The sequence below is a fragment of the Pipistrellus hanaki genome (assembly GCF_964339955.1).
Source record: "Pipistrellus hanaki genome assembly, chromosome: 14".
In the NCBI taxonomy this organism is placed as follows: Eukaryota; Metazoa; Chordata; class Mammalia; order Chiroptera; family Vespertilionidae; genus Pipistrellus; species Pipistrellus hanaki.
In genome coordinates this window covers 24,469,035-24,481,398 of record NC_140516.1, presented here as the reverse complement: position 1 = coordinate 24,481,398, position 12,364 = coordinate 24,469,035, and positions in this window count along the sequence as shown.

The window sequence follows — 12,364 nt, the reverse complement described above, 5'->3', positions numbered from 1 at the left end:
TTCAGTAAACCATTCGGCCCACGATTTAGGCTGGATTTTAGATTTTGGCCCCTTCTCTGATTGAGTTCGACACCCCCACTCTACTAAGTGTTCTCTAAACTAGGAAAAAATGTTTAAATCTTTTCTATAATCTCATCTATCCACTTAGACATTGATTTTAATTTTGTTTGGAATTTTGTTTCCTGTGTTGCTTTTTTTTTTTCTTTCCTTTTTTGCCAACCTAGTCCCAAATAGCTAAACCCAGTCCTAAAGGATGGAGCCTAGTCCCAAAAAGCCGAACCCAGACTCAAAGAATCAAAGCCCAGACCTGAAGGACAGAACCTCACCCTGAAGAGCCAGCCTAGCTCCTAAGCAATACCTATTCTTCCTGCAACCCCAAGGAAGCCACTCTCAATGTGTCAGAGTGATTTCCACAGGCACCATTCCCTAGACTCAGCAGCTCCTCTGCTCCTAGGCCAAGTATGCTCACTTGTGGGTCCTTCCCTATAGCACAATTTGGTGGAGACAGGCGCTCCCCAATGACCTGGGTCAATTTGATTTTAGTGGACCTAGCCCGCAATAGCCCAGCCAAGGCCTGAGGTGAACCTAGTCCTAAAGGGCTACACTAGTTCCGAAGACCCAAGCCTAGCCCCCATTTCTTATTTTTTCTAAACATTCTAATATTTCCGATTTTCTTTCTCTGTCTTAACTCAAGTTAAAGCCTGAAAGATGCAGTCATTTTTTAAATTGTGTTGCTTCATTCATCACTTTCTTAGTTCACTTTCCTTTTGCCTAAGCAAGAAGCCAGCTGGCAGGATTTTAACCACGTGAGGGAACATTAATCAAACCCCAGACTTTGAAATGATACATTTATAATGTAACCACAAATTATTAATAACATCCCCTTCGTAAAGCAGAGTAGGACACGAACATGAGAAAGTTAATAAGAGAAATGTAGGAGGAAGAGTCTCATTGTACTGAAGTGGAATGTAAAAATTAACTTCTTAGAAAATGAAAAACTTTCCCTAAACGTTTACATTTTACACATTTATATTACTTTAATATTTAATCAGCATCTCCCGGAACCTATATTGGCCCATGTTTTTATTTAGTGATTTAAGTTTTAGTATTTCCTTTTATTTCACTTTGAAATTTCATCGGCACTTTTCTGGGAGATTACAGTGTTTACCCAAGGTAGGGCAGAGACTGCAGTTGGGGTTTATGACACTTGATGAGAGGAAATCACTGGGTGAGCACACTATCTAAACAATTCAGTTAGAGAAATTCTCATTAGAAACGTATCCCTCATCCTTTTATTAGGTACTGCAATGGGATAATCTTTGTAGCATTTTCAAAGGAATGGTGAATTAACCAGTTACAGTTAACATAAACCCAATCTAAAACAGGTGAAACAAAGAAAGAAAAAAAAAAAAAAAGAAAGAGGATTTGGTCCATGGAATTGGAAGGAAATATTTCTTACAGGAATTGAAAGTATTATCTTTTTATTTCATTCTTCTCTTTCTTCATTCCCTCCTTCCTTCCTCTGTCTTCCTGCCTTCCTCTATTTTATTATAAAATTTCTTTCCAAGTGTTAAAGGTGAATGTTTCTGTTTCCCCAAAGTTCATATGTGGAAGCCCTTGCCTCCAATGTAATGTATTTGGAGGCAAGGCTTTTGGGAGTTGATTAGGTTTAGATGAGATCATGAGGGAGGCACCCACATCATGGGTTTTGTGTCCTTATGAGACCATTTCTCTCCATCATGTGAGGACACATCAAGAGAGTGGCCATTTGCAACCCAGTAACAGAGACCTCACAAGACATCAACCTTGCTGGTATCTTGATCTAGGAAATCCCAGCCTCTAGAACTGTGAGAAATAAATGTCTGTTACATAATTTTCTTACTCTGCCTCATCAATTTCCTTCCCTAACAATGGAAGTTATCTGGTCCATCACTTAGTTGATATTCCAATTAAGTATCTATAGCTGGCATCAACATTTGTTTTTAATACCTCATGAATTTCCCAAATGAAAAATAAGAATTGGATAAACTAAAATTGAGATTCATTTTGGCCAAGAGAAAAAAATCTTGCCATTTCTCTAATTGCATTATAACAGTAATATTAACATAGAAAACACTTGTTTTCTTTTGTTGTTGTTTTAGATAGGGGTGAGGAATGGGTGGGTGGAAGAGGTATTGTAGAAGCAAATATTTTGAACCAAAGCTTAATTAAGTCTTAGAGACTTTTAAAAAGAAGCCCCAAATGAATTCATCTAGAAAGAGTGATTCTTAATGATAATCATATGTGAAAGCAACAATAGATATGTACAAAATAAATAGTTCAGGAAAAAAAATGATTAAAAAAAGTACTTCCAGATAATGTTGCTTTTTTAAAAAAATAATAAGACCATATAATTAAACCAATATATTTTTTAGTTCTGCAGTCCCCCTGGATAAAAACCAATTTCTTTTATTATTGGCTCCTTTTTAATATTTTCAAAATAGACTGAGCTGATCTCTCCCTGCTATTTCACATGCCATCATTGATAATGTCTCAACCAGTAATAGAAGTGAAAATAATTAGTAATATAAATGAAAATAATTAACCAAAAGTGTATAAGCACTAAAATGGAAAGTGACAGGTAGAATTAGTCCAAGAAAAATAAGATGCAGCAGTAGCCATATTGGCTCTGCATATAATAAACAAGTCTCATGAACAGGTTACTGAAATTGATTCAGACCAAATGAATGTCTCCTTTTATAATCAGAAATCAATAACATGAAAATAATTCCAATGGAGATGGGGGTAGGGACTATTAGACAAAATGTACCTAGTCATCATAATGAATAGTGATCATATCACTCAAAATCTATAATGGCGGAAAGGACTAATTGTTCATTCATAATTCTAGGTCTTTCTTTGAGAACACATACAGTTCTTCCAGGGAAGCGCCTGCCCAGCCAGGGATTACACTGCCAGAACTTCCTGCATCCGGAAGGCACCACATGACAAGGTGTCATCAAGGGAATGGAAATAGAAAGGATGAGTGCCACCTCTGAGCCATATGATTAGGAAGCAAGTATCTTCCATGCTCTTGTCCCTTCTGCTACCTAGAAGCAGACTCACAGGCCCTAGAGGATGGGCAGCCACAGATGGGATGTGCCTGGGTTTGTGAATCACCATGAGGGGAACCCCTAAAGACTGAGAACTCAGTTGGACTGTTATTCTTTTTAAAAATTCAATTTGGTTAAAAAAAAAAGTCATGAATAGGTTCCTTTGAGGCATTAATTTAACAAAAATGGAGATAAACCTTAATAGCAAGATAATTAAGTAAATGAGGATACATTTTCTTAAGATTGGTGATTATGTATTAAATCTGAAAATAATTCTAAAAAATATACCTTAGAGGTGGTAAAATGAAATTGTTGTTAGAGAGGTGACTCATAGATAGATAGAAGATAGATAATAGCTATATAGCTAGATAGCTAGATAAAAGTAGACTATGGGGAGGAAAGAAGCATGGGGTTGGGGCAGGGGTAGAAAGCAAATTATCAAAATGGGAAAATCACTAAACTCCTGAACTTAAGGAAAAGAATCATGTATTCTGAACTCACAGCCATATAAGGGGAGGGGGAGGGGAGAAACATAATGTTATTCTCTGTCTGGGGAGGTTTCAGGCTAAGAGCAAATGAACTCAGGTTTTCACCATTTACACTTTAGTGGCATAGAAACAGTACACTTATGTACCTTCCTTCATTGGATACATTTTATTCTCTTTCCTTCAAAAAGGTAAGCTCCTTAGGAGCAGGACCATGGCTTATTGCCTCTGCATCCATACAAATACTAGCACACAGTAGGCTCTCCAGTCAGTTAGCAATTATCTACAAATATTTGTGTGCCTGCTGTGTTAGGCCTTTTTTTAGGCACGCAGTGAACAGTCACTCTCCTCCTGCCGCTCACCTTTGGGATGGTGTTATCTGCCTTCCTTCTCACTGACACAGAATCCATCTGGGCTTTTAAAAAATTACTAAAATACTTTAAAACTAACTTTAAGGAGTTTCACCACTACACACCCACTAGGATGGCTATAATAAGAAAAGACAGATAATAATAAGTGTTGGAGAGAATGTGGAAAAACTAGAACCCTCAAACACTACTAGTGAGAATGTAAAATGGTGTAGCCACTTTGGAAAATAGTCTTGTAGCTCCTCAAAAGGTAAAACATAGGGTTACCACATGATGCAGCGATTTCATTCCTAGGTATATACCCAAGAGAAATGAAAACATGGCCGAAACTGGTTTGGCTCAGTGGTAGAGCGTTGGTCTGCGGACTGAAAGGTCCCAGGTTCAATTCCGGTCAAGGGCATGTACATTGGTTGCAGGCACATCCCCAGTAGGGGGTGTGCAAGAGGCAGCTGGTCGCTGTTTCTCTCTCATCGACGTTTCTAGGTCTCTATCTCTATCCCTTCCTCTCTGTAAAAAATCAATAAAATATATATTTTTAAAAAGAAATGAAAACATGTCTACACAAAGACTTGTACATGAATATTCACAGTAGATTTAGTCATAATAGCCCAAAATGAAAACAACTCAAATGCTCAAAAATAGATGAATAAAAAAATTATAGCACAGCCACAAATAGAATATTATATAGCCATTAAAACAAATGAAGTACTCGTACAACTATGACAAAAATGAAAACTTGAAAACACTGTTAAGTGAAAGAAGCTAGTCACAAGGGACCACATATTGTATGACTGCATTTATACCCAACACCTAGAATAGGTAAATCTATAGAAACAGAAGGTGGATTAGTGATTGCTCAGGGGCAGGGTGAGTTGGGGACTGAAGAGAGGAGCTCTGCTAAGGGCAGTGGAGTTTCCTTTTGGGATAATGAAAATGTTCTAAAATTGATTGTACAACTCTTGTAGATTAAAAAAAAAAACAACCTACTGATGTATACCATTTAAATGAAGAAACTGTATGGTATGTGAAGTATACCTTAATACAGCTATTTAAAAAAAAAAAAGGAGGAGGGGGTAGAGAAAGAGGATGAGGAGGAATAAAACTAAAGAAAGAAGTGGCTTTCAATGCATAAACATGTCTGGTTTGGATGTTGGGTATTTGGAGCTGCCATGGAAGGTTCTAGATGAAGCCTGGCAGTTATTTTAAGGATCTGAAGCATCTTTCAGCACAGCTCAGTTGTATTTGCAAGAGGATGATTCATCATCACTTTTAAATCTTTTTAAAAATTGGCAACCCATGACAACAAACTATCTTTTTTTCTAATGGTAGGGACATTGAAAAAGTTATAATCCCTTTTTTTCAGTGGAAATACGATTTTCAAAGTGGCACAGCTGGAAGACATCAATTGACTGAGAAGGTTTCTGCTTCCCTGACACTGTTAACAACAGTGAATCAGACAGAAAGCAGAGAGATCTGTCTTTCTGTCCAGCTGGACTACACTCCTTGAATAATAGATGAGAAGAGCAATAATGCTGGACTTCTCTCAATAGTAGCCTTAAAGTAAAATAATACAAAAACTCCTTTGCATATTGCAATATGAATATTACAGATCAGTGATTGAGCAAATTGGTCTCTATTATAAAAGTGACAATGAATACATGACTTTGATTATTTGCAGCATTCTAAAATTAACTCACTAGCTGAATTATTATGCGCAAGGTCAGACTAGCCCGGAAAGCTGGCCAGGATATATATTCTGACTACATGCAATTCCCAAATAGAAAGGGAGGGAGGAGCTGTGGCCTGTGGCCTCCTGGGGGCACTGTTCCATGCTTGGCATGGCCACAGCTTTCTAGCTGGCTCTGAAGAGGCTTCTGTTTCATGCCCTGGGGCATGCCAGGCTGTGGACTACTGTGTTCCATCACCAGGCATGCTATCTGATGGCAGCAAGCCCTTGTAGTGTTTACTTTTTAGTTCTGTTGATAATAACGAACACCATTTCCATATTTCATCCTGACAGGGCCTTCCTTTGGGTCACGGGTCTGTGTCTGTTGATTCAGATTTCCACATCACTTGCAAAGAGCACAAAAATCTCTTTTCAAAAACAAGGCTGTCTAGGCCATCAGGTGAGTGTATTCAAACAGCTCCCTGGCTTTCACAATTTATTTAAATAAAGATTTGTACATTTTCATCTCTTAATTCTAAGGAATCAAACCTCGCTCTTGAGACATTCCAATGTAAATCACGGCAGACAGCATTGTGGGTAATTAGAAAGGTTAGCGAATTGACACACCTGAGTGAGCCCGGGGCAAGCTGCAGATCACTGTCCTCTATGTGTGCCCAACCCCCTGTGTCCTCTCCGGTAAGGTTCTCAACCTCTCTGCTGTCATAAAATGAAGGGATTAAACTAAATGTTCTCAAAGGTCCTTTCTGACACTAAATCATTTTTCTTTTAACTCAACTAAAACTGGCCTCTATAGAACTCAATTAATTCTGTTTCTCGTTAAGTGGCAAAATTATTATTATGTGAGAAACTAGCTCTTGGTACTCATTCAAGGGAAATAATCAAAATTCATAGCAAGTGGCATTTGATTTATCTTTTTGTATTCAGGATGTTGGCTTTAATTTGAAAATCATTTCCCAAAATGCAAAAATGAAAGAATTTTAAATGACAAGCAGGCAAAGATTCCTAGCCAAATGACTGCCTCAGCAGAATTTTGATTTCTAGATTTTACCCTGAAGTTACATTCTGGAAAATCTGATTGAATCAATATGTCTTTTATTGCCAGACTATGTCCTCTGGTTTCATCTATCATTTGCTCGAGAAAAAGCCATTAAGCCAGTAAAAAGAAGTTGTGGGAGGTTTTACTGCAAAGAATGAGTATTTTTCAATTCAAACTCTGGCCCTACTGGAGAAGTTTGAATGTAGCAGTTTCAGAAATCAAAGTCAAATCACCTTAACGATCAGCAGAATAAGTTGTGGCCCTGTGCCTGAGAATTGGTCTTATGAAGACACCAATAAACCTCTCTCTCCCTGGCCCTCACCCAACCTCAGAATACAACAGGAATATCTCCTTTAGATCAGCAAGCATCTTATTTTAAAACATAAATTATTGGCCCTCGCAGGTAGCTCAGTAGGTCAGAGCATTGTCCTAATACATCAAGGTTGCAGGTTTGATCCCTGGTCAGGACATGTACACTCAACAACCAATAAATGTATAAAGAAGTGGGAAAACATCATAGCAGCACAATTTGCAATAGCTAAGATTTGGAAACAGCCCAAGTGCCCATCAGCATATGAGTGGATAAAAAAGCTGTGGTCCATTTACATAATGGAATACTATGCAGCGGTAAAAAAGAAAGACCTCTCACCATTTGCAAAGCATGAATGGACCTGGAGAGTATTATGCTAGGAGAAATAACCCAGAGAAGGATAGGAATCACATGATATAACTCATATGTGGAAACTAATGAACAAAATAAACTGATGAGCAAAATAGATTCAGAAACATAGAAGCATGGAATAGATTGATGAATATGCATACATGCATAGCGCATGGATACAGACAATAGAGTTGTGAAGGCCTGGGAGGGGCAGGTGTGGAATGGAGAAATTATTGGGGAAAACAAACAAAGGGGACATCTGTAATATTTTCAACAATAAATATAAATTTTTTAAAAGAAGTAGAACAACAAATTGATGTTTCTCTCCACTGCCCCACACCCAAACTTGATAAAAATAAATAGACAAATAAATAAAAACACACATTTTCTGCTAGGATGACAGAGAAGAAAAAGAGAGCAGGGGAAGGAAGTGCAGGGCATTGCAGGGGACAGGGCTGGGCATCTGGACAAGTCCCCCAAGGACACCAAACAGCAGGAAAGAAAATAAGTCCTGAGATAAACCTTCCACATTTGGGTTTCATTTCTTTCTCAACAATCTTGACATTTGGTTTTTATTTCAAGCCATCCTCTATACTTCAGGGAAGCAGGCAAAGTATAAAATAGAACTATTGACTAAGGGTTGGTTCTGGCTGAAGCACAACGATTGCTGCTTTTTTAAAAATATATATATTTTATTGATTTTTTACAGAGAGGAAGGGAGAGGGATAGAGAGCTAGAAACATCGATGAAAGAGAAACATTGACCAGCTGCCTCTTGCACACCCCCTATCGGGGATGTGGCTGCAACCAAGGTACATGCCCTTGACTGGAATCAAACCTGGGACCCTTCAATCTACCAACACCCTATCCACTGATCCAAACCGGTTTTGGCTGCTACTCTTTTTTATGTTGAAATGAAAAGCCTTCATCCTTCTGTATTTGACAAGGTTCTGTAGCTACAAAAGCCTATTAAGGCTGAAACTTTGAAGATAATTTCTTCTCCACCTTCCTAAGAGACATGCCTCTAAACAAGTGAGCACAATAGTCCTTTTCTCAGTGAAGGTACCATCTGTCCAGATTCTGCCTCGGGAAGACGCAGATGTAAGCAGGAGGCCCAGTCCTTCAATGTAGGAACCACATGAGCCCCACACAACAAGAGGTCCCATTCTGGACACAGAGAGGCTCCAGGTACCCTGGAGATCCTGCAGGATGAGGAGTGGCCTCAGCACACTGGTTTTCTCCCCTTTCAGAGATGCTTCTCTTGGGGGAGTCATTGCTCAAGCCCATTATGAGACAGAAACCTTAGCCATGCTGTAACCAGTCACTATACCCAAACTAAATGTTCTCAAAGGTCCTTTCTGACACTAAATGAGGGTCACCACCTCCCACTCTCCTGCAGGGTAACTAGTGCCTCACAAGGAACAGCTTTGATTTGGAGGGGAAATCAGCATGTGGGATGACTGGGTGGCATGGAGAAAATCAGCAGCACAGCCTCGCCTCACAGCTTCCCTGTGGATGCTTCAAGCTTTTGGTATGAGGCAGCATCCAGTACAAACCCCAGCGTGGTCTGTACTTTGTGTTCAGACCAATTCACCTTCTTCATGAAGCCTCAACCCGATCTCTGAAATCTGCATTCATCTCAATGTGGCTGCCTTCCTTCAACTTCTTAGACTTGGGGTATATATCTTACCTACCAATTCCAGTGTTTAGTGTAGCTCTTTGGGGGACCCAGTGAGAGAACATCCCTAGCCAGTGGGGGGCTTAGTAGGAAAGAGTGCCATCGCTGAGTGGTGGACTGTCTGTCCTGAGAGCTATCTTCCTACCACATTTCCTGGCAGTGTGCTGCTTACATTCTTGTTTTCCTCCCCTTCCCAGTGGGGAGATGAAGGCCCTCAGGCCAGACCATGTATTCTGCTTCTCCTGAATAGCCCCCCTTTACCCCTCAATGTTAGATACATTTGTGTTAGATACATTCATTACTCAACTTGAACTCTAGAGCAGTGGGGCAGAGTCAGCAGGGCTGTCATGTGAGTTTGAGACCGTATTCTTAGGGTAGGTTAAAAAATAAAATAAAGATCCAATAGCAGGATAGAGCATAGATGTTTAACCTCACTTTCTGTAGGTTTCACTGCATCTTTTGGAAGCTTTGGAGTCCAGAAACCAATACACTTCTATAAGAAATTAGCATTTTCATACAGCTAATCAGAGATCTATGTTGTTCCTATAGATTTGATTAAAAATAAAGTTAGAAAAAGATTGAAAATGACTTTCAGATTTTATTCCAGCTAGAGTAACACATTGCTTTAATATTTGTTCTCAGATACAACAGTACTATGACATTCTACTAGACATGGCAAATTTTTCCTAGGAGGCAGAAACTGCTGAAATATGCAGACACTTTCTCACATACATAATCATTGCCTTCTCAGTTCTTTAGTTAACAGGGAAAAAAGATTAACTTCAAATTCTTTGTTTATAGAAGGACAGAAATAGAGACCACATCTGTTTAATCTCCTTTGTGCTTTCTTTGTCATTTATGTAACTTTTCTTTCATGGCCTCAAAGTCCAAGCATCAGAATTACAGTTAGATATACATTATACAATATAATAAAGGCTCAGTTTATTTTTGTGTGATATCCATAGATAAGATATTATGAAACCTTCCTGGTTTCTTCTTATGGTCCTCAATAACTTTTTAATGGTGCTACATCTCAAAGATGCTGGAATATTAAGATTTTTATTGGATCAAAATTTATGGCTGTTTTCTCAAATCTTCTGTTTTCTCAAATCTTCATGGGCTGTGCATACACAGAGGTGACACACTATGCTTGACCATGTTCTCCCAGAGTAGTTCCCACTCTAGAAGTAGTTTTTATCTAGTCCTACCAAGCTCTTTTTCTCAGGCTGATCAGCTTGGTTCACCTTTGTACCCATCAAGGAAGGTCACATCTTTTAACCACATGTTTCTCTAAGACAGTGAAAGCCTAGAGGTAGGAGATGCTGATCAGTTACCCGGGAGCTTCTACATCTACTTCTATTGGTTTGCACCATATGAAAACTGCCAATATCTGATGGCTTATAATCTTCATAGGGTTCAGCCTAAAACTTCCACTGTTCAAGGACACTTGAGGAGACACTTAGGTTTTGCTATTTCGACTTCTTTTCATTTGCAGTTTTTCTGCTTCATTTGTAACTTGAGAAAGCCAGTTAGTTCCTAATGTGGGATTTAACACTTGATGATATATTTTCTAAATAAAGATAAGACTTTTTTTTCCAGACTCAAGCACTAGTTCAAATCTCTCTAAAAATAAACACAAGACAGTTATTTTATAAATAGATGACAAAATGACTAGTATGTAAAATAACCCATAGATGGTATAATTTGAAGAAAGGATGGACTTGATATTGAATATCTAGTCAATCGAGACTTAATTTTACATTGTCTTTAAAATCATCATATTTAACCAAAAACAGCATCACACAAGAAAAAATAATGTGACATATGTTGTATACAGTCATACATACGGCAAATAGCAGATTTATTTCCTAGCTCTGCCCACTGAGAGCTTAGAAGAGTAACACCCAGTAGCAATGAGTTCATTCAATACCTAAATTTTGGTTTCCAAAAATCATCATCTAATAAAAAGAGCTGAAAATCATCGGAGAACAGCTGGCTATAGGTCTAGATCAGGAACAATGTAAAAATAAACCAGAAACATTTTGAGATACCAAAAATAAGAAAGTATTCACAGAAGTGAAAGAGTATATCATGAAAGACACAGAAACTCCCAACAGCAAAACTTGCATAATTTGAACAGAATGAAAATTATAATATTAGGTAAGAACATAAATAACAACAAATCATTTTAATGCTAATATTAATAAATAACTGCATAAGTAAGTGGGGGAAGAAAGAATCACTGTAGTTTACAGAAAATCCTACTAATAAATATGGAAAATATGAGGAAAATAGGATATTATGATTAGAATAACACAGTCATCATTGCTGAGGCTCAATCCATCAACGGATACCAAAATTAGTAGGTAAAAGTTTAAAAAGAAACAGGGTATTTGCATAATCTCAATTATCTCTTTCAAAGTAAATATTTATTAATTATAAAAGAGAAAATAGTAACTCTACAGTGGAGAAGTCTAACAGATGCAACCTAAGCTGGTCGTCAAGGTTACCATTAGCAGGAACAAGAATTACGGACATCATGTACCCGTTTGAAAGAGATGATCTACTGAGAAGGGCACATTGCCTGAGTGTATCCTTCTCAAAGCAAAAATTTCAATCTACTTAAAAAAAAAAGCATCATATCCCAGATCAAAAGACTTCCAATAAAATATCTGACCAGAATTCTTCAAAACTGTCAAGGTCTTGAAAGACAAGAAAAAACACACACAGAGAAACAGATTCAAGGAGAGACAATTAAAAGCAGCATGAATGCCGAGTAAGATCATAGAACAGGAAAACAGGACATCAGTGAAAAGATGATGAGATCCAACTGAAGTCTAAAATATTGTCAATGGGGTTTTATCAATGTTAATTTCTTAGTTTTAATCACTGTTATATGTATACACAAGATGTTAATTTAACACTCAGAAAAACTGAAGGGAAGGCATATGAGAACTCTGAACTATATTTTCAAATCATCTACACGTTTAAACTTATAACAGATTTAATAGCCAAAAAATACAATTTAAAGTATATTTTAAAAATGCATACTACAGTGGTACAAACTCTATAAAAGATGTCTTCAAAGTTGCATTCAAGTCTGAGTTTTGTCGTTATTTTGCTATGTGCTTTTGACAAGTCACTTCCCTTCCCTGGGTTTCGGTTTTCTCTCTCAAAATGAAGAGACTAGTTGGTCTTTAAGATCCTTTAATTAATTCTAAGGGTGCTGTTCATTGTTATATGAGATGAAAATGTTGCCAATGCTCTCTACCTACTAGGTAATAACTGATTTTCTTTACAAAGAAACAAGTGGTCATTGTAGAGAAATTGAGAAATTCACAAAATCAAAGCACAGCTA